At 50.7% G+C, this 24,711-nt stretch overlaps 1 long non-coding RNA gene across 4 annotated transcripts; it reads left to right on the forward strand.

Moving 5' to 3' along the window:
• The first annotated feature begins 6,392 nt into the window (after positions 1 to 6,392).
• LOC140603996 (uncharacterized) lies at positions 6,393 to 17,266 on the forward strand. Of its 4 annotated transcripts, none has more exons than XR_012007043.1 (4): positions 6,393 to 6,981; positions 15,378 to 15,513; positions 16,395 to 16,581; positions 16,836 to 17,266. It is a non-coding gene; the product is annotated as an uncharacterized lncRNA (long non-coding RNA). The 4 variants fall into 4 exon arrangements; XR_012007044.1 differs by having other exon boundaries at positions 16,395 to 16,547; XR_012007045.1 differs by having other exon boundaries at positions 6,393 to 6,930.
• The last annotated feature ends 7,445 nt before the right edge of the window (positions 17,267 to 24,711 follow it).

A 24,711-nucleotide genomic window follows, 5' to 3' on the forward strand; every position in this document is an offset into this window, starting at 1 on the left:
TGCTCTTAGGTGGAGAGGCCAGATCTAGCCACTGAATGGCCACCATGTTTAAGAGGATATGAAAAGAGAATGAATCAGAGACACCTTGGAAATGGAGATAAAACTTTAAAATAGATGCAGGATGGGAAATCCATGAAAACAATCAAAATCTAAAGTGAGATAGCCGACATGTAGCCATATTCTTTATTGTATGCCTTCTCTGGTTTGAAAAGTAGTGGCAACACAAAAGGATTTGGGTTTCCTAATTCCTTTAGCTTGGAGTTGTTTAGTATTTCTATCTTCTGCATAAAACTCAGTCTTGGTTAGGGTTGGCAAGTTACTTCCAACTTTTCTCACTAACTCTGGTTGGATGGCTGGATGGATGGCTGGATGATGGTAGCCACCTAAAGTACGGTATTGAGAATTATGGGGGCACATTTGGCCTTGGCAGGAAAGAATGCTACGATCCATTAGCAATGTCTGCCCAGGCAGAGGGAGAAGGAAGATTGGCACATATGTGGAGTAGGCCTTGGGCTTAGTTCAAGGCTGCTTTTATTGTGACTTATAACCAAAGCTATTAAAAAGTAGTCCAGGGGATGCCTCTTGATCACCTGCCAGCAGAGGCCAGAAAAGCTTGTGTTCCTGGCCCTGTAGGAACATAATAATCCATGTCTCCTGGAAAGGAACTCCTACGTCTGTCTGGCACCGTGATCTTTCTGACTTATGTCAGGAGACACCTCTATATTGCCTGGCTTTAGTTGCCAGTGGGACTTATGCTTATGAATTCCATAGGACTGTAACCAGCCAAGAAACATTTCTTAAACATCTACCATCCTAATGCATAGTAAGAAGCAACCAACCCAGGAAATTTGCTTTTTCTGTGATGGAGGCCTATTAGCTTACCATCATGAACGCAACCAGGGGTAGGCTTCTGATTAGGCATGCATCTTGAGGTGGACTGTAATCCTTTCCAGAGACCTTGAAGAGCAGGTGCTGCCTTTTTTTTTTTTTTTTGCCCCCGAGCAGGTTCTGTCTTCATGCTCACCCTCTGCTGTGCTCCAGAGTGCCAGCGTGTCCTGGAGGGAGTGTTACATGATTTTGGTGCTCTACTTTTTGTGTCTGGAGCTCAAGTTTTTGCAGTTGCCACCTGGGGGGATGCCCCTTAATTGCCTGGTTCTGGTGGCCAGGGGCACTTGCATTCCTGGGTCCCAAGAGACTGTGACAATCAGAGGGATGGTTCTTGGCAGGCAGGTTATCATCCCTATGGCACTGCACAGATGGCAGACCATGGTACACTCCCCAGTATTTCTGTGAAAGACACTTGTCTTGGAGTTTTGGTATGAGGTGCAAGATTCAGGTTTGGCACACATTTAGTGGCTTCTGGAATTGCTCTCAAAGAACATAGGCTGTGGATGCCATCTTGCTGCTTTCCCTCTGACCTGCTTCACCTCACCAGTATCACCCAGAAAAGAGTTTATATACTCTTCACAAATTATGTGACTGCTGCTCAGGGGACACCTCCAGATCCCTGGCTCTGGTGGCCAATGGGGCTTGCACTTGTAGTCCTATAGGACTGTATATATCTGCACACTTCAGAAAGTTGATGCCTGAGGGTCTGGTTTTAGTCAGCCTGAATCTAAATGCTGAGATCCAATCAATCAATCAATCAATCAATCAATCCATGCTGAGATCCTCCCCTTTGGGACATTGACAGGTTTTGGCACATTCTCAACCACTGATAGCTATTGGAGATGTAATAGGCTACTTGGAAAAGCACAGAGGTTTGGGAGAAAACCAAGAGCTGAGGCAGGGTTAAACCAGGGTCATCTCCTATACAAGGCCACTTCTCCAAGACTGGAAGAGGTATTTATTTCATCTACCAAATAGAAACCAACATAGAGAGTCAAGCAAAGTGAGGAAGTAGAGGAATATGCTCCAAATGAAAGAACAAGATAAAACCTCTAGGGAAAACAAAGATAATGAAATAGAGATAAACAATTCAAGTGTTAAAGTGTACTAATTAGTGGTCATAAATATGCTGATCAAACCTGGGGAGCCAAAAGGATGAACACAGTGAGAACTTCATCAAAGAGATGAATAATATAAGAAAGTACCAAATAGAAGAAGTCATAGAGTTGAAGAATACAATAACCGAAGTAAAAAAATATACTAGAGGGATTCAACAGCAGACCAGATGAAGCAGAAGAAAGAATCAGTCAACAAAAAGACAAAACAGTGGAACTCAACCAATCAGAGCAGCAAAAAAGCTAAAAGGATGAGAACAGGTGAAAATAGTGACTTACAGGGCAACATCAGATGTTCCCATCATAGGGTCCCCAGGCAACTAAAGGGAGAGGGAAAGAGAACCAAAAATCTTATTTGAAGAAATAATGGCTTAAAACTTCCCTAACATGGGAAAGGAAACAGACATCCAGATCCAGGAATCCCAGAGAGTTTTATATAAGATAAATCCAAAGAGACCCACAAGACATATAATTCAAGTGTTAAAGGTTAAGGACCAGGAGAGGATCTTAAAAGCAGCCAGAGAAAAACAACTCGTCACATACAAGGGAACCTTTGTAAGACTAGCAACAGAATTTTCAGCAGAAACTTTGCAGGCCACAGGAGAGCAGTATGATATATTCAATGCACTGAAATAGAAAAAAAAGGCTTCCAACCAAGAATTCTCTGCTTGGTGGTTATCAGTCAAAAATGAAGAAGAGATGAAGAGTTTTCCAGACAAACAGAAGCCAAAGGACTTCATCACCACTAGACTGACCTTACAAGAGACGGCAAAGGGATTTCTCTAAGCTGAAAATTAAGGGTGCTAATTAGTAACAAGAACACATGAAAGAATAAATCTCACTGGAAAGGCAAATATAGTGAAGGTAGTGGAGTAATCTTTTAAAGCTAGTATGAAGGTTAAAAGAAAAAAGTAGTAAAAAATAACTATAATTACGATAATTACTTAAGGGATACACAAGATAAAAAGATACAAAATATGATCTTAAACACGTAAAACGTTGGGAGGAGAGCTTTACAATGAGATCAAACTTAGGTTGTTATCAACATAAAATAGACTCAACTATAAAATGCCAAGAGTAAAAGAATTAATCTTATATCATTGTTGCAAAGATTAAATGAGATGATACATGTAATTTAGAATAGTGCTAGATGCACAGTAAGCTTTTATAATAATTTTTAAAATATTTTATTTATTTAATTGAGAGATGGCAAGCACAAGCAAGGGGAGGGGCAGAAGCAGAGGGAGAGGGACAAGCAGGCTTCCTGCTGAGCAGGAGCCCATTGAGGGGCTCCACCTCAGGACCCTGAGACCAGGACCTAAGCAAAGTCAGATGCTTAACTGACTGAGCCACTCAGGTGCCCTAATCATAATCATAATCATGATCATAAAATTTATTTTAAAATTTAAAAATATTATTAAAAGTTTATGATTTATTTGTACTAAATATTTTGTTTTATATTTTGTTTTTTTTGTTTTTTTTTTGTTTTGCTTTATACTTTGAATTTGCTTCATTTTATTCTTTTTTTATGTTTGCCTCTTATTTTTGTTCTTGTGCTCTTTGTTAGTTTAAAGGTACACACAATTTGGCTGTAAATAGTTAGAATGTTCATCTGAAGTCTATGCAAAAATGTACTAGAACTTTCCCCATTGTCCTAGAATTGCAGCTAAAGCCCAATAGGCCATATTGGAAATGTGCTATTATTGAGGGATGATCTTCTCCCTCTGGGGCTTACAAGAATTGCCAAGAAGTATGTTTGGCCTGGCCCTACAACCACCTGCCTCCTTTCAAATGGCCCTAGTCAATATAAAGCGAGGATTAAGAGTGAGGAGTTAGCATTAAGGGGGTGAAGTGTTTGAGACTGTTCCCTCCACTCATCCTAAAAGAGACCTCAAGAGACCCACAGGTCAGGACAGGGTGTCCTGAAGGAAGAGGAGACTAGCCTTTCATTCTCCAGTTATGACTGCATAGCCAGGAGACTTGTGATTTGTCCCCAGGGCTTGTGACCATATAGGAGATAATTATTATGAGTCAAGGCACGGAACATAATCGGTATTTAGACACAAAAGAGTGCATTAGTAGCAAAAATACTAAAAAGATACTGAGGGACACCTGGGTGGCTCAGGTGGTTAAGTGGCTAACTCTTGATTTTGGTTCAGGTCATGATCTCAGGGTCCTAGGATCAATCCCCATTATCAGGCTCTATGCTCAATGTGAAGTCAGCTTGAGTTTCTCTCTTTTCCTCTTCCTCTCCCTCCACTAATGCTTGCTGTCTCTCTCTTTCCACTAAATAAATCTTTTAAAAATCTTTTTAATGTTTTTTTTTTATTTTTAAATATCTTATTTATTTATTCATGAGAGACACAGAGAGAGGCAGACACAGGCAGAGGGAGAAGCAGGATCCCTGTGAGAAGCCTGATGTGGGACTTGATCCCGGGACCTTGGGGTCATGACCTGAGCCCAAGGCAGACACTCAACCACTGAGCCCCCCAGGTGTCCCTAAATAAATCTTTTTTAAAAAGTAAAAGAAAAAAAAAAGGGATATTGAGCTAATTTTTGTAATTAGCATCCCATGTGTGCCAATTACAAAAAACAGTTTTTAGGCTACTATAGCAAAAGCTAGAAATTTGAGGTGTTTAGCATCATATCCTTCCAAGAGACAGTGCAAGTGTAGTGGTTAAGCATTGATTTTAGAACTGGATTATATGAGTTCAAATCTTAGTTTTCTTTTTGCTCGTTGGTGGCCATTTACAGCTGGGGTCCCCATGCCTCAGTTTGCAGTAAGTGGTATTCAGCTTGAAGGGGGTGTTGGCCGAATTAAGAAAGTTGGTGTATCTAGAGCTGTGCTGTCAAACGGAAGAGACCAATGAGCCATATATGTAATTTAAAATGTTCTGGTAGCCTCATGAAAACCCAGAAAAGGGGAATAGGTGAAACTAATTGTAATAATATATTTCATTTAATCCAGTACATCCAAAATATAGTTTCAATGTGTAATTAATACAAAATTATTAATGAGATATTTTACATTAGTTGTCTGACTCTTCGGCATCTGTAATTTATACTTACTGCACAACTCAGGTTGGACCAGCCTCATCCCATGTGCTTATAGCCATGAGCGGCTGGTGGCCACTGCGTCCGACAGCACAGCTGTAGGATGTTTAGAAGAGCGCCGGGTGCATGCAAGCTGTCATACGAGGTTTATCAATTCTTTTACCTTTCAAATATTTTTCAGATGGATCACCTTTTTCCTTCTCCACTGACATGCCCGAGACCAATTTATCATCATCTTTGCCAGGAAAGATGGATTAGCCTCCTACCTTGGCGCCCCCCATATTCACTAGCCACAGCCCTTTGCTCTCTGTTCTTCATACTGAAGTTCAAGGCATCCTTTCAAAATATGGGTCTGATCATACCCCCACTCCTTTGCCCCCGGACCTTCCCTGAGCCACGTTCGTGCTCCTCTGAGCTTTGCCACTAACCTTTGTTTAGTTCTTTGTGGAGTCCTTGGACATGTAACCCCATCTGTAGCCTTCCCTGCATGCCCCCCTTCCTTTGTATCTTCTTGGGAAGCCCTTTCTGGTGGCTTCGGTCTCTGTCAGATAACTTTGCTAAACTGCAGGCATAGGATCCTGTTCTTTTCCCAACGCTCTTTTCTCTGTTTGTAATTTTGCTTTCGTTAGTGCAATAAATTAGTTAACCTGCCTGCTGCCCCATGTAGACCATAAATTCTTTCAGGGCAGGCACTTCATTGGTCTTTGTTCACTATTTTGTCCCCTCCATCTAGCTCAATGCCTGGCACTTTGTGGGCCCTCATGAAATATGTTTAAATGAACTACTGAAATAAGTAAACATGCAAATATTGCCCGACAGGACCCAGCAAAAACAGAGTGAGGGGAATTTAAACCAAGGAAGAAAATGACACAAGGTCAGCTTTTAGTTTAAATTATTAAAAGATAAGAACAGAAGGATTCTAGAGTAGAACGACGCACCATGTAACAAGATGCAGAAGGCTTCACAAACATGGGAGTACCAACGTTTGGACTGATGTAGACAAAGCCGTGAGCAGACGGTGTCCTTAACCCAAGTGTATAAAATCAGCCTGTAAGGAAGAGAAAGAAAAGGAGGTGGGGAGCATGGAGGAATATTGTGGGCCGTCTTTTACTTCTCTGGTGCCTGAGAAAGTAAATGAGTTGGGCATGGGGGAGTATGGCTGGAAGAGGAAGCTTGGGGCCTTTTGACCCAGATTTTACACGATAGACCTGTACTCTCTTCTCTGTAAACAGCTGAACTATAACGGAAATTCCAGGATCTCAGCAAATAGTAATGAAATGGAGCTGGTCAATGAGTCAACAAATGTTTTTATTTTCCGTAAGCTGCGTGCTGGGAACCCTGTGGAAAGCAAGACAGCTTGGTGTCCGTCTCTTTAGGTCTAGGGATGACATCAGTTTCATACTTCCTTTTTCAGTTCTCTGTCAACTGAGCTCGGACCAGGCCAAGTAAGGGTTAAAGTGGAGTGTGTGGACTGGACACGTAAAGTAAGTGACGGTAAAGGTGGTTCAAGGGATCCCACCAATAAGGCCGCCTACTACGTCTACTACGCATTAGAGGACGGGGGAGACCCTGACTTGAAGAGTTCTCCAATATTGCCCCCCTCTGGAGGGTAGACGACTACTCCCAAGAAATCATGGAAAATGGATGCGAGCGTCTGCTCACTGCCGACGTGAAGTTTCTGTCCAGTCGGTTGGGTGGAGTGAGAACACCAGAGAGAGGAGCAAGTCGACTCCATCTTGGATGAGCCGCCTCGTGCCCCTCCCATAAACTGATCACGGAGTCTCAGCGACGTAACCCAGTAGGGATTTAGTCCGCGCTCACATAGTGTCTGTTGTGCATCTGGCGGCTCTCTGGAGCAGCACGCCTTGAAGCGGTGAGAGAAACCCGGGGCTCTGTTATCTCGGCACGACTTCCAGACCTCCAGGTGACCTCTAGGTGGCCAGGGCAGTGGAAGAGAACTGTGGCACTCACCCCCTCAGCCTGCAGGGGACATATGTCACTGTCATTCACAACCCCCCGGGCAGAGGGAGTCACCGTACAGCCCCTGACTGCAAACGGGTCTGTGACGGGCCAGCTTCCGTGTGCCCAGGAAGGAGGGCGACTGGATGTTCGTGAACGCGAGGAATGTCCACCACGCAGGAGATGCACTTAGGGTGCCCCTGAAACACCCGAGTGGGAATCTCCGATACGCAGCTGGACACAGGGGTCTGGAGCTGTGGGTCTCAAACTTGACTGTGTGTAAGAATTATCTGGAGGAGACGGTTAAAAATTCAGATTCAGATTCCTGGGTCCTCGGCTCAGAGGCTCCACGGCGGGAGGCCTGGGTTAGGCCCCGGGGTCTGAACGTTTAGTCCCCGCGGAGACCGTAACTTGACGAACACGAGTAGAGACGTAGAAGCTCAGCCCCGTAGGGGTGGTGCCGGGCTGCCAGTGGGGGAGACCACGGCCACGACCCGCGGCCGGAACGTGGGGGCGGGGCAGATAGGAGAGAAAGATCCAGGGAAGTCCAAGGGGAGAGGCTGTGTGGAGAAGGCAGGAGGGCGGCGTTTACGGCCGGTGTGGGGTGGGGCTCAAGGGCTTCGAGGGGCCAGAGCCCGAGGTCGACCGCAGCTCTGCTCCCTGAAGAGTGGGTGGAAGCGGCGGGCAGCGTGGGCCCCTCCTCGAGGATGTTCGGCTGCAAAAAGGGGAGAAGGTGGCGGCTGAGGTGAGGGCGCGAGATCAGGGGAATCAGAAGAATCCATCGGGTGAAGCTTGGACATGGTTACGGGCTGACAGGAAGGGGCCGGGGGTGAGGGTTCAGGTGGAGGGACGGGGACCAGGCCTCAGCTGCATCTTCCCCGTGGACAGAAGGAAGGATGGATGCTCCTCCTCTGTGGTGGAGGGAAGGGGAAGGGCTTGTCAGCTCCGGCGCCCGGGAAGTGCCAGGGAGGCGGACACGCAGGGGCCTGTCCCCCGTGACCAGCCGGGACCAGAGTCCTGTGCAAGCTCTGCCCACGGTTGGGACGCGCTGCTGACCCTTCCAGGCGGCCGCTGGCTTTGAAGCAGGCCTGGTCACTAGGGTCCAGGCAGGGTCGCAAGCCCCGCTCAGACCCCAGCCCTCTGCTCCGGGACCTCGTCTAGGGGCCCGTCCCCGCCATCCCCTCTGTCCCCCCCAACCCCTCCATCCCCGCCGTCCCCTCCGACCCCTCCGTCCCCTCTGTCCCCTCTGTTCCCGCCATCCCCTCCATCCCCTCCATCCCTGCCATCCCCTCCATCCCTGCCGTCCCCTCCATCCCTGCCATCCCCTCTGTCCCCTCCGTCCCCTTGGTCCCCTCTGTCCCTGCCATCCCCACTGTCCCCTCCATCCCCTCCAACCCCGCCATCACCTCCATCCCCTCCGTCCCTGCTGTCCCCTTTGTCCCTGCCATCCTCCTCCATCCTCTGTCCCCTTTGTCCCCACCGTCCCCTCTGTCCCCATCATCCCCTCCGTCCCCTACGTCTCCGCTGTCCCCTCCATCCCCTCCTTCCCCGTCGTCCCCTCCATCCCCTCTGTCCCTGCCGTCCCCTCTGCCCGGTTTCTGCTGGCCCCCCGCTGGCAAGCAGGGCCCGGGCCGTGGCAGGACAGCGGAGAGGTGGGAGGGACCCGGGTATGACCATGGGGGCGGCGGGGGGCACCTGCAGGTGCAGAACCGGCCGAGGGCGCCGACGCAAAGGCCCGCATGGCCCACCCCCCGTGCCGCGCACGTGGGCGCTCCCTGTCGAGCCCCGCGTGGCTACTTTGTCTGGCGCTCGGGGCTGCTGGCAGTCCAGAACGAGCCCCTGGCCTGTTGGCTGCCGGCGACTACGGGGACTAGACGGGGCCCCAGGCCCGTCGCAAGCCCGTTCAGGACTAGAGCTCCGGAGGGAGGCGTCGCGGTCGCGGGTGCGGTGCTTGTGCCTCAGCCAGCAGGACACACTTTGCTCACAGCCAGACCCCTGTTATTTTTTTTTTTTTCACCCAAGAAGTCGAATCCTGCGTGAATCCATAGTACATACGAATGAGGAGGCGCTTGTAGTGTGTGTGGCGAGGACCCAGGAAACCACGGACCTCACAACCCTTTTTAGGCAATGTTTTCCTAATTGTGCCTCCTAAACTTTTCTTTTATTATTTACTTATTATTATTATTTTTTTTAATTATCGGATTTGGTTGACGTACGACGTTACGTTGGTTGCCGGTTTACAACAAAGTGGTTTAACAGGACATCTGTTCCGTCTTCAGCCTCCATCCTGCTAAATGGAACCGCCGACCGATGCGTGTTACATGGCTGTGGGCGGTTGGTATGGATGATGCTGCGTCATAAGTTTGCAGACTTTTTCTGTACACGTCTCATGTTTTGTGGGCTGTCCAGTCTGTCGCAGCCACTCAACTCCGCTCCTGTAGCCCCAGAAGTGTCTCAGACGATAGGTCAGTAAATGGGCACGGCCACCATACCGCTTTTCTTGCTGTGTCATAAATCATCACAGACTTAGTGGCTGAAAACCATGCGCATTTATGGCCTCACAGTTTCCGTAGGTCAGGAGTCCGCTCAACTGGGTCCTCTGCTCGGGCTACCATCAAGGTGTTTCAAGGGCTGCAGTCTCATCCGAGGCCTGGGATCCTCTTCCAAGCTCAAGGGCCCGCTGGTGGGATGCAGGACCTTGTCCGTCTAACTCACGGCTGCTTGAGAGCAACACATGAGCTCTCTACTCATCTTACTCATCTCAGCCGGACACTTGGGGAAGGCCTAAGGCGTCCTTTAAGGGCTCATCCGGTTAGGGCGGGCCCGCCCAAGGCTGTCTTCCTTTGGTTACTTCACAATGAACGGATTGAAGGCCTTCATTACACCTACAAAATATCACATCCCCTCACCTTTGCTATGCAAGGTAACATAATCCTGGGGCGGGGGGGGGGGGTGGGGGGCACCTCATCATAGTCACAGGTCCCACCCACACTTGAGAGAAGGAGAGATTACAGAGGGAGTGGGAATACGGGGGGCTGGCTACCTTGGACTTCTGTCTACTGCATCTGTGTGCTAACAAAACGACAGAGGTCCTGGGAAATGTGAGCGTCAGAGCTCTTTTCCCCTGTCACAAAAGTAGTATTCTTCTCTTGATTATTTTTTCGACCCTTTAAATATGTAAAAGTCACTCTTGTGGGCTGGAGAAAACAAAAAGCCAACATCATCAGGCACTCGGCTGGACCTGTGGCCTCTGGTTTGTCACAGCCTGATGCCATCTGTGGAACGGAGTGAGACAGCTCTCGTGGCCGAGAGGGAGGTGGTTTCCAGAACCAGACGCTGGATCCGGATGTTAGGGCTCTGCAGTGTGCGGAGCAGGGCTGGAGTTTGAGGGTGACCTGTTGGGATGGAAGACGCTCGATCCCTCCAAGACCTAACAGAGAGCAGAGCCACAGCCCTGACCGTCGCCCGCACAGGGACGCGTGTGCTCAACCAGTGCTCCGCAGCCTGTTATCTCCCCGTTACCCTGTGAGGACGTGTTCTCCGTGCTTATTGATGCAAATTGTCGCTTTCCTGCATTTACCTGTTCCAGTGCTTATTTTCTTCAAGGCTTCACTGGGATCCTCTGTGGGGCTGTTGCAACTTCACATAGTCAATCAGGGATCGGCTTGCTCTTTGGTGTTACGGAAAATAGAATTCTGCTGAAACAGAATTTATGGCCAGAAAAACACCAAACAGAATAAAACAGGAAGCCCAAGCATTGCTTTTCATATCACAAGGCACAATCATAGTTTCAAATATGTGGATTGTACGTCTAGGCTAATTTTCATATTGTTTAAATCCAGATTTTCGCCTGCACAAACAAAAAGATGAACAACTGTGAAAAACGTCCTTGTTCCGGAAGCTCAAGAGAACTCTGCTCGTATTGTGTGAGACATTGGATCTTAGAATCATGATCTACTCATCTAGCCATAAATATACTTAAATGCGTATATGGCGCTTACTATGTGCCAGGCACTGTTCTAAAGATTTTATTTATTTATTCATGAGAGACCCAGAGAGAGAGGCAGGCTCCACGCAGGGAGCCTGATGCGGGGCCCCATCCCAGGACCCCGGGGTCACGCCCTGAGCCGAAGACCCCTCGGCGTCCCTGCCAGGCACTGTTCTAAGCCCTATGCAAGTAGTAATTTGGTTAAGCCTGGTAATAACTCTTCAAATACAGTGTTATTAATATCATGACAACAAACCGAGGCACGGAGCAGGATTTAGTCACATGACCAGTATCTCCTGACTAAGGAGTGGCTGAAATGGGATTTGAACCCCAGCAATTTCCATCCAGGGCCCGTTCTTTCAACCACTATCCATAGTACTTCCCCAGCATATAATAGTAATTTCTAGATGTCTCCTGAACATGCTGTTGTGATTCATGATGCACAACTAGTTGATAAGATATTTAAATGAAAACACTGAAATTAGTGTGAAAATTCTTGCCAGGTGACTGAAATGGCCAATTAAATGACCATCTTTCCCCTGGTCTCAGCCTCGCAGCCTTGTTGATTAGCCTGTCAGGGTGTCCTGTGATATTTCTAATGCCAGCTTTGAGATTCTTTCCCAATAATGGCGATATCAGAATCTTGGTAAGGATCAGTTACATGGCACACATTTGCAACGACTGTATTAATAATTCATCAGATTTTTTCAATTGATGCAGAAGTTGTTATTGTAAAATTATTCAAAATTTGTTACATTTCTATAATACGAGTGAAGACATTGAAATAATTGTGTGATTTTATCAAAGACAAATCTCGTCCTATTCAAACATAAGATTTCTGATACGGATGCCTGTTCTCAGAAGAATACTAATAATGTCTCGATCATCACGTGCTTAGTTTTTATCAGCTGAAAAAGTTCCATTGTCAAGACATTTTCCGAAGACCCTAAATCAAAACAAGGCCATTGCAATTTTCCATGACACTTTTTTTAAAAATGGAGAAGCATAAAGTTTCTCCATGTGAATCTTTGCATTTTAATCAGAATTGAAGAGAAAGATAAAAATATGGTTTCCTTCTAAAAATAAAAGAATTTCAGAAGAAAATCGCCAGTAATGTTAACTATTTGTTGTGATGTGGATTTGGTGAAACGGCTGAGGGGATGGGAGTAGAATTACCCGCCTTGAGAAGGAATATATTGAAAAGCCTTGAACAGTTTTGCTTCACTTGGAAAAAATGACAAAAACTTGTTAAAAGGCCCTGGAAAGGATTATCTGAGGAAAGCAGGGAATAATTTCTGGGATATTTTGTTTTCTGTTGCTGCAGACTTTTCAAAATGGGATCCTTAAACTCTCGCTTGAATAGTTGTTTGCTGAGTGGAAGCAGAAGAAAACAAAATTCCACAGAAAGATTTCCATGGAGAAACATCGTACTATTCCAGGGTTTCATGCCACATGGTATATGGTTCCAGTTCATGAGATCATTTTTGCTGACAGTTTTTGGAGGATTACTAAAATAATTGATATAAAAATCTCTCTTGGTAATCAAGTGAATTAGACTTTCCAAGAGCTGTTTGGAAAAAAAAAAATTTCTAACTTCACATGTTGAATTCTACAAATGGGCACAGACCCTGTCATCAGCTTTGACAGAGATGATGAAATTGTACTAAAGTAAAATCATATTAATCCGTCTGTAATTTTTTTGCAGAATTTTTAATTAAGCCCCACATACATGTACCCGTGTTGGTAAAAGGCAATGGGTTAAATGCATAACTCGTAAAAGTTATTTTTTTTTCTAATTTCTGAGGCTTCTAAAAATAAATTCACAAATGCAAAACACTGGTTGTCAGAACATGAATTTAAATTCGGGGTCTGTCAATATGGTCACCATATGAATGTTCTGGACCAGAACGAGTGTTCTGAGCCAGAAAGAACGAAGCAGAGCAGTCGCAGAGTGGATGTAAATGAGAGAACGATGAAGTGTGGGTGATTTGAGGATTAATGGGGACTTTTTTGTGTCCAGAAGGAAAACAAGGCTGACATAAGATGATTCTTGATAAGGTAATAATCACTCACTATCATCAAAGTGTAAGTACTTCAGCCAGAGACTGCTGAGCCCCAGGAAAGGGCTATTAGGCCTTGTTAAGGCGATCAGCCGCTTCCGTCATTATTTGTGTGCCTGGCATTTCACAATCAGAACTCGGCATCCGTGTTAGGAGGCCGCTGGAATTCACGAATTTGGACGGACAGATTGGCTGGATGACGACAAAGCGGGAAGGCTGTCTTTCTGCGCTGGACCTCAGCAGAGAGTGAGAAACACCGTGACGCACCCACGCTAGCCTGGCGCGCTGTGCTCGATGATGCTTCCCAAGCCGGCGCTGGGCGCGGAGAAAGGGATCCGGGGAAAGATGTGGTAAGTGGTGTTTTGGAACAACCAAAGGTGAAACTCACGCCTATTTCCTGAATAGAAAGTTATGAAATGGCTCATTTGCTCGTCCAACAAATCCTGAGTGTGTCCCGTGTGCCAGGCACCATCCCAGGCGTGACAGGCCAGTGAGCAAAGATGGGCCACAGGGCTACGAGTCCAGCAAAACCACAGGAAAGGAGATAAAACCATTATATGCAGGGCAGCCCGGGTGGCTCGGTGGCTCAGCGCCTGCCTTTGGCCCAGGGCGTGACCCCGGGGTCCCGGGATCGAGTCCCGCGTTGGGCTCCCTGCATGGAGCCTGCTGCTTCCTCTGCCTTGCCTCTGCCTTTCTCTCTGTGTCACGAATAAATAAATAAAATCTTAAAAAAACCTATTATGTGCAAGTTGGATTGACTGTGTATAAAAAAGCCACATACATATTAGGAGGAGGGATCTACTACCCGTGTTGTTACAGTAAACACTACTGGATATCGTGTATATATTTTTAAAAGGAAAAACTGCTTTTTCCTTTTAAAGATTATTTATTTATTAGAAAGAGCGCACGTGTAAGAGAGATCACGCGCGGAGCATGAGCGGAGTAGGGAGGGGCAGAGGCAGAGGGAGACTCCCCGCTAAACGGAGCCGGTGCGGGGCTCGTCCCAGGACCCGGAGATGCTGACCTGAGCTGAAGGCGGGCGCTGCACCGACTGAGCCACCCGCCTGCCCACAGTTCAACTTCTAATTAACGTTTCTTTTGCATGGAAATTATATTTGACTAATACATGCCAGGGGAGTCCGTGTGCTTCTTTTTAAAAAACGAATATTAACTATCGCATAATCCCAGAATTCTGTTCATCTAGTTTCTAAAGAAAATTTAGGTCATTATACACAATCGACCAAATTAAAACTGACTTGCAAAAAAAAAAAAAAGTGTTTTTAGCATATGTAACCTGGGAGATTTCCAACTTTGAGGAAAACTCAGACTCCATATAGTTCCACTTTAACTGCACTTCTTGTAGTTAAAAGCGTTTCCAAGAGATACGCACATTTAGGAAATATTTCTCACGTACTGAATTCTAGATGTTTGCATGACTTCTCAGATGGACCAGGAAAAGATTCTGATAGTTTCCTATAAAGGAATAGCCCTGAAAAGCACATAAAAATTCTGAGCACTTTACACAGCGCTTGGCACATAGTAAGTACTCATTAAATACTTGTAGACATGAGCAAGCAAATTGGGCATGACAAGTTAGCATCACGATAATTAGATAGTAGGGGCCGTCCCCGTTTTGTGAAATCGGAAGCTTTTGCAATTTTGGGAGCCCTCTAAAAAAAAAAAGAATTCAAAATCATACGTATAAAATTAGGCATGAAAGTGAATATCCATTTAGAATGAGAAAATAAATCACTACAAATTATAATATTTAAAAGGATAGACAATTGTGAAAAAGCACTTCTTCTCGCATGTTTTTGGCTTCTCCCAGGATGTTTCATTTTGTCATATTTAATCAATAATCTGCAAAAATACACAAAACGAATCTGAAATTAAGGCATACAAAGGAAGAATGCAAATATGTTTTTTTTTTTAAATGCGATTGTGTAACCAAGTCACTGAGACCCTGGAACATGCCCCTATTGCCCTTCGGCCCCTGGCCCTGGGCTCTCATGTCCTGACGTTGGGAGAGCCAGTATGGGGGTGGGGGTGGGATGGGAAAGAAGCCAAGTGGTCCAATTCTGGGGGCCCCCGGTCACTCCTCCGTTTCCAGGCCTGGGGCCGAGCACCGGCACTTGGGCTTCATGGTGTTGGGACCGTGGCCCGTGACTGGCACCACCTGCCGCGTGATGGGCTCCCGTCCCCGACCTGCTCTCCAGCCAGGACAACTTTACCAACAGGGGGGCACCTAGTGTGACCTCTGATTTGCACAAATGGTGCAATAAAAGGGGTCCTTCTGGTCCTTTCTGCTCGCAGCTTCTCAGTAAAGGGACATCAGAGCTCATATGGCAACTTAGTGACCGAGGCACCTGTCACCAGTGACTGTCCTTACGGCCTCGATGCGGACTGGCTCAAGAGCAGGACGTTGTCGGGAGGACTCTAATCCTAAAAGGTCAGTCCTTAGCCCTGCTATCCTGCCCGGACCCTTTGGCCCAGACCCGCCGGGGCCCTGCCTCTCAGAGCAGGAGCCTCCTCCCTGGCCCGCCGGCCCTGCGGGGGCCTCTTCCCTCCCAGGGCACCGCCCGACAGCGGCCGCCCTCTTGCCCCGGACACTCTGCTAACTTGCCCAGCCTCCAGGCCACTGGGCCGCGTGGACCCTGAGTTCCCGGGGGTCTTGGCACTGAGGCCAAGCGGCGTCAGTTAGTTCCCCGTGGAAAGCAAACCTGGGGCTCAGCTTGCCTCCCGAGCCCGGGCACTCCCCTTCCTCACCGAGTGCGGTCGTGGTTGTGGGATCTCTGGGGTTAAGGCTGGGGGGTGCTTCTGGGCTTCCTGATGGGCCCCACGCTTGCTCTCCTCGCACCCATCCTTGAGGCTGGGCGCTGGTGAAGGTGACACACGGCCCCCGGGACCCAAGCTTGACCTTCTTAAGGCTCCCTGCCGAGCTAAACCACAGCTTGTCCATATGTGCAGGCTCGGGGGGGGCGGGCACCCGCCCGGGGGACCAAGGGCTGAGGCCAGGCTCAGGGCTGGGGGAGCGGGTGACCCCATGACGGCGGTGGTGGCACTTCTCTGGTGTTGGAAGTGCCGGAAGCCGGGAACCCGCAGGACATGTCGCACTCCTGGTTCACGGTTCTGTGACCACACGGGTCTGTGTCCCTGTCGTGCTCACATTTAAAACTGGACTTTTTGTGTTTTTGTGTTTTTGTTTTCTGTTCTGTCTCTTCTGTCTCCCTTTCTTTTTCTTTTTCTTTTCTTTTTTTTTTTCTGTCTCCCTTTCTTCATCTGATTGATATTTCATCCTTCAAAACACTCTGCACTCGTCGCTGCTGTAAGGAGAGCCCTCCTGACGCCCCCAGAGTCTGCACTGGGCCCCCCAGGTGCTCCCGCGGCAGCCCGCCTGCCTCCACTGTGGGCTCCCACGGGGTCTGTGCTGTCTCGCAGGAGGAGCTACGTCTTTTGTCTTGCCGTTCCGATGTCTCGTGCCCAGTAAATATGCAATAGATGCTTGTTGAATGAATGAGTGAGTGAGAATTATTGACTTTTGGGGCATCAAACTATTCCAGACCCTGGTGATCTCAAATCCATCATCATATTCTGTACAAACTGATTGAATATCGATCCCTTGACATTGCTTTGAGTTTTTTTTTTTTTTAAAAAAAGGCCTTTTGAAACTATGATGTGCAACTGTAAAAAAAAAAAAAAAAAAAAAACAAACCTGTTTCTACAACACACACATAGATACCAGTCTTATTATTTTATGATTATCCTTTGCAGGTAAGATGTGAGATGCCCAAGCTGCAGGCAGACCTGAACACATGCTTCACGAAGCTTCACTTTGTTCGCTCATAGAAGACAGTTTCGATTGAAAATCTTGGAAAGAAACAGCTTGACCAGGAGAAGATTTGCAAATAGTCTTTTATTTCACTTCCGCCATATGGTCTGTGCCCATATGCTAATCTTCAGGTCCTGCTCTCAGTGACCCTACCCCCTCGTCCTGGGACTCTCTTGTTGACACAAACCAGTCACACACCTAAGACGCTCGCAGTTTATTCACTTCCACGCAACTTTACTGAATACGTACTCCTCACATTCACTGTTGTTGAGATTAGGTCACGCGGTCAGGGTATCTGTATCCAATGTTTTTTTCTTATTCTTTCATTTCTTCAACAAATACAAAGCTTTCATGTCAGGGCACTGCGTGCTCCCGAAGCCATGAGAGGGAAAGAAAGGTCGATGCTTTCCTGATTTCAGAGAAATCTTAATTTAATTAGGAAGATAAGGGACACAGGTGTAATGTGTTGAGTATCAACAGGAGCCAACACTGTCAGGGACGACCCCTGGGGAGGTCCCTCGCTGTTGCTCTGCCTGCCCCTAGGATTTTCACCCTCACAAAAGGCCGAGTTGGGTGTGAGGGCGAGGAGATGTGGGCGGGTAGGTGTGCAGGATGAGGAGACGTGGGTGAGTGGGCCAAGCCTGGGGTATGGGGTCGGGGGGAGCCGAGCCTGGAGCTCCCGGGGGATGGAGTCGGGGAGGGGGGGCCCAAGCCCAGGGCCTTGAGGGATGGGGTCTGGGGGAGCCAAGCCTGGAGCTCCCGGGGGAGGGGCCGGGGGGGTAGGGGGAGCCCCCCGGGGTCCTGCTGGGCCACAGCCCAGGTGCTTCCAAGAAGCGGGAAGGGAGGGCACGGGGGTGGGGGTGGGGTGTGGGGCTCAGGGTGTGACCCTGGGTGTGCGCTCAGGTCCGGGTCTCAGGGTGGTGGGATGGAGTCCACGGGGGCTCAGCGCCCAGCCCGGAGGCTGCTGCAGGTTTTCTCTGGCCTGGCCCTGCCCCTCTCATAGGTGTGCACTTGCCCTCCCTCCCTCCCTCCCTCTCTGATTCTTACACACACACATAAATAAGTAAAATCTTGTAAAAAGCAAGTGGGGCGGGGAGGGGGTGGCTGGAGAGGGCCTGGTGCAGGGGTGCGGTGGCCTGCGGGCTCCAGGGGACGAGGCGCAGGGGCCTGCAGGTGCCGGGCAGCAGGTCTCAGGGGGCAGGGGCCCAGCACCCCAGTGCCTCCTGGGGACCAGGACAGGAGTGAAGCCGAGCAGTGCCCAGAAGGCTGCATCTATGCAGGAAGCCACCAGGCGAGTGCAGCCCGAGTCACAAGGAGCCTTGAGCTTGTCCCCTCTGCAGGGGCCACCGTGGGGGCTGGGGAGGCTCCGGGGCAACACCACCTTCACCCTGATGTCCTCCCCGGCCCTGCGGGGACAGCCGGTGGGAAATGAGACTCAAGGGCCTTCGCCGTAACCTTGACCCGGGCCTGGGCCTCTGACAACTGAGCGAGCGTCGGTTTGTGCTGCAGGATGGCCTCGCACCCCAGGTGTGGCCTCATGGAGGACCCGGGGCGGGGGGGGGGGCTGGGTGCAGCACAGCTGGGAGCAGCGAGGGGAGGGGACGGAGCGTCTCCATATTTGTGCCCCTGGGAGCCCAGGCTCGCCCAGGTCACCCAGGAGCCGAGCGGCCGGGCCCCCCGGGGGTGCTGGCCATGGCCTGCAGCTGCCCTCCCCCAGCCCAGTGTCCCTGCAGGACTGGACCCCCCACCACCCGCGCAGGGTGAGAGCCCCCCGCCTGGCGGATGGGGCCTGGAGCCCCTTGGAGCCCCTTCGCTGGAATTTGAAGGGCCCACCCCCTACCCAGCGGCGGCCACCGGCCGTTCCCGGTCCACATTTCTGAGCTCGGTCTCTCTGCCTCTAAGCCGGGGGATGAAGGAACCCGCCTCCCAGGTTTCCTTGGGGTTGCTTCGGAAAGAACGGAGCTCATGCTTATAGGGCGCTTAAAACAGTGCCTGTGTACAGTCCCGCAATGCGTGTGAGCGTGGACGTGACTTCTACACGCACTGTATCGGCACGATGTGTGCCCACACGCGGGTCAGGTAACGCACATGCATGTGTACACATATAGATCACGAAATACATAGATAATGAGATATTTCCTGCGTGTCCCCGCTCATAGACTGGGAATCCCGCCCGCGCCCCCCGGTTCCTGGGGCGGCACGGTAAGGGCTCGGAGGTGGCCAGTCCTCTCCAGCCACAAGGAAATAGCGCGACGAGCTGGAAAACAGTAACTTGGCTCGGATTTAGCAGAGAAGAGCGGTCACAGGGCCGAAGCTATCCTCAGAGCTGGAGGACAGACAGACAGACCCCTCCTGACAGTAGGGCTGCTGCTTCCCGGGGCTGCACATACACCCGGTGGCCTCATAGGGAGGCTTGGTGCCTTGGCCGGTTTCCCGCCCCCGGAAGGGCATTGGCCACAACGCAGGGAACGAGTGGCGGCCTGCGGAGCCCAGGTAACCTTGGAGGGAACACCCGAACGTGCATATCGACGCAGCCATTTGAGTAAGTATTGATTCCTGGTAGCTGGGGCCCGGATGCTTAGCTCGCGCAAGAGGTGGGAAGGGTTACTTACACATCAGGGCATAGAAAGCTTAAAAAAAACAACAATAAGCCGATAAACCCTTGGGGGATCTTGTCGTTTTTTTCTTTATAGATACTTAGTTGATGGAGAATGCAGTGGGGCCTGTGGCTTGGTGGTTATTGATCCATAGGTATGATTAAAAGAGCCTATAGGTAGCTGCGGAGACCACCCTGAGCGGGGAGCAACCGCGATTCCCTGGTAGGAAATTGATAAGGCAAACAGGAATTCGGAAAGGGGTGCCTATTGGACAGGAACTGGGCTGGTTTTTCTTCTGGAAGGAGGGAGGTGCAGTTTTATGAATTTATACTCTAAACCAGATCAAGGGCAAGAACCAGGGACAAGACTGAATGTGATGGGCCCTGGATTCTGCTTCCACTTCTCTTCAGTCATCCACAATTAAGCCGCTTGCATTTACTTAATATCTCACGCTCTCAAAATACACTTCCAAGATCTTTTTTTTTCCCCTGACACTGTCATACCATGAAGGAGACAGAAAAGTCTTATTTTTGGCCACACATGAGAGCAGAACAAGGCTGAGAGTCTACTGGTGGGTTCCAGGGGAATGGACACCTAGTGATACCACAGTTAGAATGTCCATCTGTCCACCCGTCCACCTGTCCAACCATCCGCCCACCCACCCATCCATCCATTCACCCATCCACTCAACCACTCACCCACCCATCCATCCACCCGCCCACCATCCACCTATCCATCCATCCACCCACCCACCCAGCCACTCACCCACCCATCCACCCATCATCCACCCACCCACCCATCTATCCACCTACCCAACCACTCACCCACCCAACAACTCATCCATCCATCCATCCATCCATCCATCCATCCATCCATTCATCCATCTTATATTTGCTGAGTGTCAGGCATTGTGTTTATGTCTGGAGATTCATAGATAAACAAAACACAAGTCCCTAGATCAGGAGCTCACGATCTTATAGGGGAAGAGGGAAGACAGCTGTGTAAACAAATATAGGCATCATCATTATCCACATTTAATTTTTTTAAAGAAAAGTGATGGATTGCCTATTTCCAGCAGAACCCAAGCTCTTTTGTTTTAAATTGGAAAAATAATGTGTCCCTATCCCATTCAAAAATGTCAGTTTCTCCAAGAATCTTTCAAAAACCCTTGTAAACACCTATACAACTATCCAATAAAAATGTCTGGTTTAGTATAAAACACCTTAAACAGCAATAATCTAAGTTATAGCACTTCACGGATTTCTTAATCATCTTCTTGTGCAGCATACAATGATACTGAAGAGCACTAGATAGATCATGTTTTACCCCATGATATCGTGTTCAGGGAACTGGAAGTATTTTCACACGGCTGAAGTGTAAGGCACGAAGGGCCGTGAGACCGGAGAATGAGGCACAAACCTGGATGGGACGGCCTTGTCTGGAATTTATTCTGGAAGACCTGGACCCTGTACCTGAACGTCTTGGGGCGAGAGTGTCAGCATCCCCTTGGAAGTTTAGAAAAGTCCTCGGGAAACAGAACAGAAGCAGTTTCTGGGGCCAGAGACCTGGGGCCCCGAGGTGATGAGGTGATGCAGCCCAGGGTGGGGGCCACTGCAGAGGGCACAAGAGGACGGGCTGGTCTGCAGCGTCCTGAGGGTGGAGCTGGTGGGGTCTCTGGGACGAGGTGGGCACTTCCCTGTGCTCGCCGTGCCCGGGCAGTTAGGATTGAGGGTAGGTTTGTTCCAGGTAGTGCCTCCCCAGCCCTGCGCAGCCGCTGGCAGAGCCCAGCGCGACACCTGGGTAAATGCCGTCGCTTGGCCAACGCGCCTTCAGCGAGGTGCCGAGGAAGGAGTCAAGTAGTGAATCCGTGAGTGAATGAGTCACTGACTCTTCTTGGCAGCGTCTGGGCTCCCCCCGGCCTCCGGCCTCCGTCCTTCATTCCTACCCCGTCCCCATCCCGGGGAGCGCAGAAGTCTCAGCCCGGGGCATCGTGAGACCCTCGCGGGCACCCTGCAGCCTCCCTTCTCCTGCCCCAAGTCCCGAAGCCCCCCTGTCTGGGGGTGGGGGCCTCCTGATTTCCAGTCTGGGGTTTCCTTGACCTCAGCAGAGCCCCAGGCACTCAACTGTTTTCATCATCTCTCTCTCCGCAGTGGAAATAATGATCCTTATTCATCCCCCTCACACGGATGTCGGACAGATTGATTATTTAATGTGCAAAAATTGCTTGGAGGATGAAAAGTGCCTATTATTATTATTATTATTATTATGTTGTCCAAGAGACATTCTCTGCCTTTTAAGGGGAGCCCCGGAGTGGTCGCTGATGTGTCGTTCGAACGCTCTGCGTCTCACAGGTGGAATATTTATTTACCAATAGACAGAAATATCCGCGCGCAGGATGGCTCCCCAGAGCGCGCTCATCCACTTCCAGAGTTGGTGAGCGGATCACTCCCGTGGAGTGTAGACGGGCTGCTGGGTCAGGGCACGTCTGGGCCGATGTCCACGGGGCTCCGTCAAGAACCCTGACCCAGCTTCGCCTCTCGTCCGCCACTTGTCATCTCAATGATGGCCTCAGTCACGGAGGGGGCGTCTCATCCATCTGTCCGTCCGTCTGTCCATTATTCCCCCTGGACGCTTTGAACTTAGAAACTTTCACCTTGGCCAGAGGTGAATGACGGCTTCCCAGGGGCATCCTTTTCCAGGTGCTGCTCTACGGAGGTGGTTTTCATGCACGCACCTCAGGAATTTCTGTATTGAACAATGACAACTACAAAAAGAATGTTTTGATTTTCTTTCTTTCTTTCTTTTTTTTTTTTTTGAATCCCTTTTTTAGTTTGCGGCTTGATAGAGAGTCAGGGAAAGTCGTAAGAAAAGTTTCAATTGCTTTTTAAGTAGTGGGAAGGGGGGACCCTTAATTCAAAGCGTGTGAATGTAGAATTGATGCTGGTGGCTTGATGTCCCAAGCTTGATTTGCTGCTAGTTTTCTTTAGCAACTTGGGCTTTTAGTGTGATTTATGCCTAAAGTTTTAGAGTGAAATTTATGAACTGCATTAAATGCTAAGGAAGAAGCATAAAAATCAGTAATTTGAGAGTCTGCGGCAGGAGAGTGCTGTGTACAAATAGGCTAAATGGAAATAATAGACTAATAGATGTGTCGGGGAACAGCAAATGGCTCTCTGACATCAAGGACCCAGAGCTTTGGGAAATTCTTTAATTACCATCTAATTGGCTGGATGAGGTGGCACTGCGAAGGCTGTATGGATGCGAGGGGTGCCCTTTGCAATGGGCAGGCTGGGGTGGGGGGCGGCCAGGCCCAGTGGGGGGGCCACGGGCTCCACTGTGCGCCAAAGCCGGAGTGCGGGCCGCCGCCTGCCATTTTCTTTTTTTTTTTTTTCTTTTTCTCATTTGTTTTTATTGAAGTTCTATTTGCCAACATCCAGCATCACCCCACGCTCATCCCATCAGGGCCCTCCTCACCCCGTCACTCGGAGCCCCATGCCTCTACCTCCCCTCTGCAACCCTTTGTTCATCTCTGGAGTCAGGGGCCTCTGTGGTTTGTCTCCCTCTCTGACCTCCCCTGCCTGGGGGACCCTGTCCCTGGGGCTGCGGGGCCTCTGTGACCCCCCTTCCTGGGACCCCCCTGCCCCCTGTGCCCGGCTCCCCTCCCTGGGACCCTCTGCCCCCCCTGTGCCCGGCTTTCCTCCCTGGGAGCCCCTGCCCCTGTACCCAGCTCCCCTTCGTCCCCATGGTGGCACCTGGTCCCCCCCACCCCATGTGCAGCTCTCTCCCTCCCGCCTGCGCTCCCTGAGGGGCTGCTGCGCCCCTCTGCCCTCCACTGTGCCCCCTGAAGCGCTGGCAGACGAGCAGGGCCGGGGTGTGGCTGGAGGCTGGAGTGCCCAGCCTGGAGCTCCTGGCTGCCCCTCGAGCCCCCGTGGGACAGGTGCCTTCTGGCCTTTGACTGACAGGGGCCTGAGGCTCCGGGCCCTTGGAACTTCCCCTGGGGGCGGGGGGGGAGCAGCAGCCCCTGGCCCCCCATGCACCTCCTGCCCGGGCCCCCACCCGGTCCCGCAGGCCCCACACCCGGCGTCCTGGGTACTGGGCTCCGGATGTACCTGCCGACCCGCGTGGCTGCGAGCAGAGCCCTGGATGCGGCAGGGTGGGCACAGTGGGGGGCTTCCCAGGGGACAGGGCCCCTCTGGGTGGGTGGGGTGCACAGGGTCCCCGCCCCGAGACCCGGAGCCAGGGCGGCTGGGCCCTGAGTCCTGGTCTGGGTGGGAAAGCCCGAGAGCAGCAGCTCTGGGGTCGAGGGCCGAGGAGCGGCTCCACTGGCTGCTGCGGATCTGAGCCTCCTTCGCCCTTCCGTTGTGCGCGGGCCCCCACCCACGGTGACAGCCTCCGCGCCCCTCAGCCCAGGCAGGTGACACCCAAGGTCACGGTGGGCATGGGGAGAGGAGGAGGTGGGGAGACCCGGGGGCTCAGATGCCGAGGGGGCCGTGGGGACTGGGGGTGCAGAGTGGGGGAGTCCCGCTGGCTGGGGGGGCCTGGGGCAGAGTCACCCGTGACCCCCCTCTCTGGGGGCTGCACCCCGAGGAGCTCGGCTGCGGGATGCTTGGGAGCCTGCTGAGCCGGGGCAGCCTTCTGGATCCCCCCACTCAGGACCGGTAGGTGGGGACGTGGAGGCTCTGGGCAGAAGCTTCGAGGTGAGACGGCGGGAGCTGGTGGGGCCGGGCCGGGTCCGCGACGGTGCCGGGGTGCGGGTACCCCCGGGGAGCCGAGAGGGAGCATCGGGGGGGGGTTGGGTTGTGCCCCCTGCAGAGTGGGCTCCCCATGGGAACGCCGCCCAGCAGGGAACTAAAGGTGAGGGTCTCCTGCGGGGGGCCTGGGGCCCAGCTTCCTGGCTCCAGCCACAGCTCGCGTGTCCCCCGTGTCCCCCCCGGCAGCGGCGCAGCGGGACCCAGGATCCTATGCCACCTGGAGCCTCGGTGTCGCCACTGGTCCCCAGCCCTCAGCATCACACTCGGGGACAAGCGCTCTCGTATCAAGGTCGTGCTGGCGGGTGACCCTCACCCCATGGCGGCCCGACGCATGTTGCCAGGGTTTCCGCAGCGTGTGTTTTAGGAGGTGACAGGCCCTGCCCGGAGCCTTGCAGGTGGCCGGGACGGGGTGACAGGGCCTCTGCTTTGGTGGGTCCCCTCTCCGCCTAAGGTCCCGGGGGGCCCACAGC

The sequence above is a fragment of the Canis lupus genome, chromosome 14, assembly GCF_048164855.1.
Source record: "Canis lupus baileyi chromosome 14, mCanLup2.hap1, whole genome shotgun sequence".
Lineage (NCBI taxonomy): Eukaryota > Metazoa > Chordata > Mammalia > Carnivora > Canidae > Canis > Canis lupus.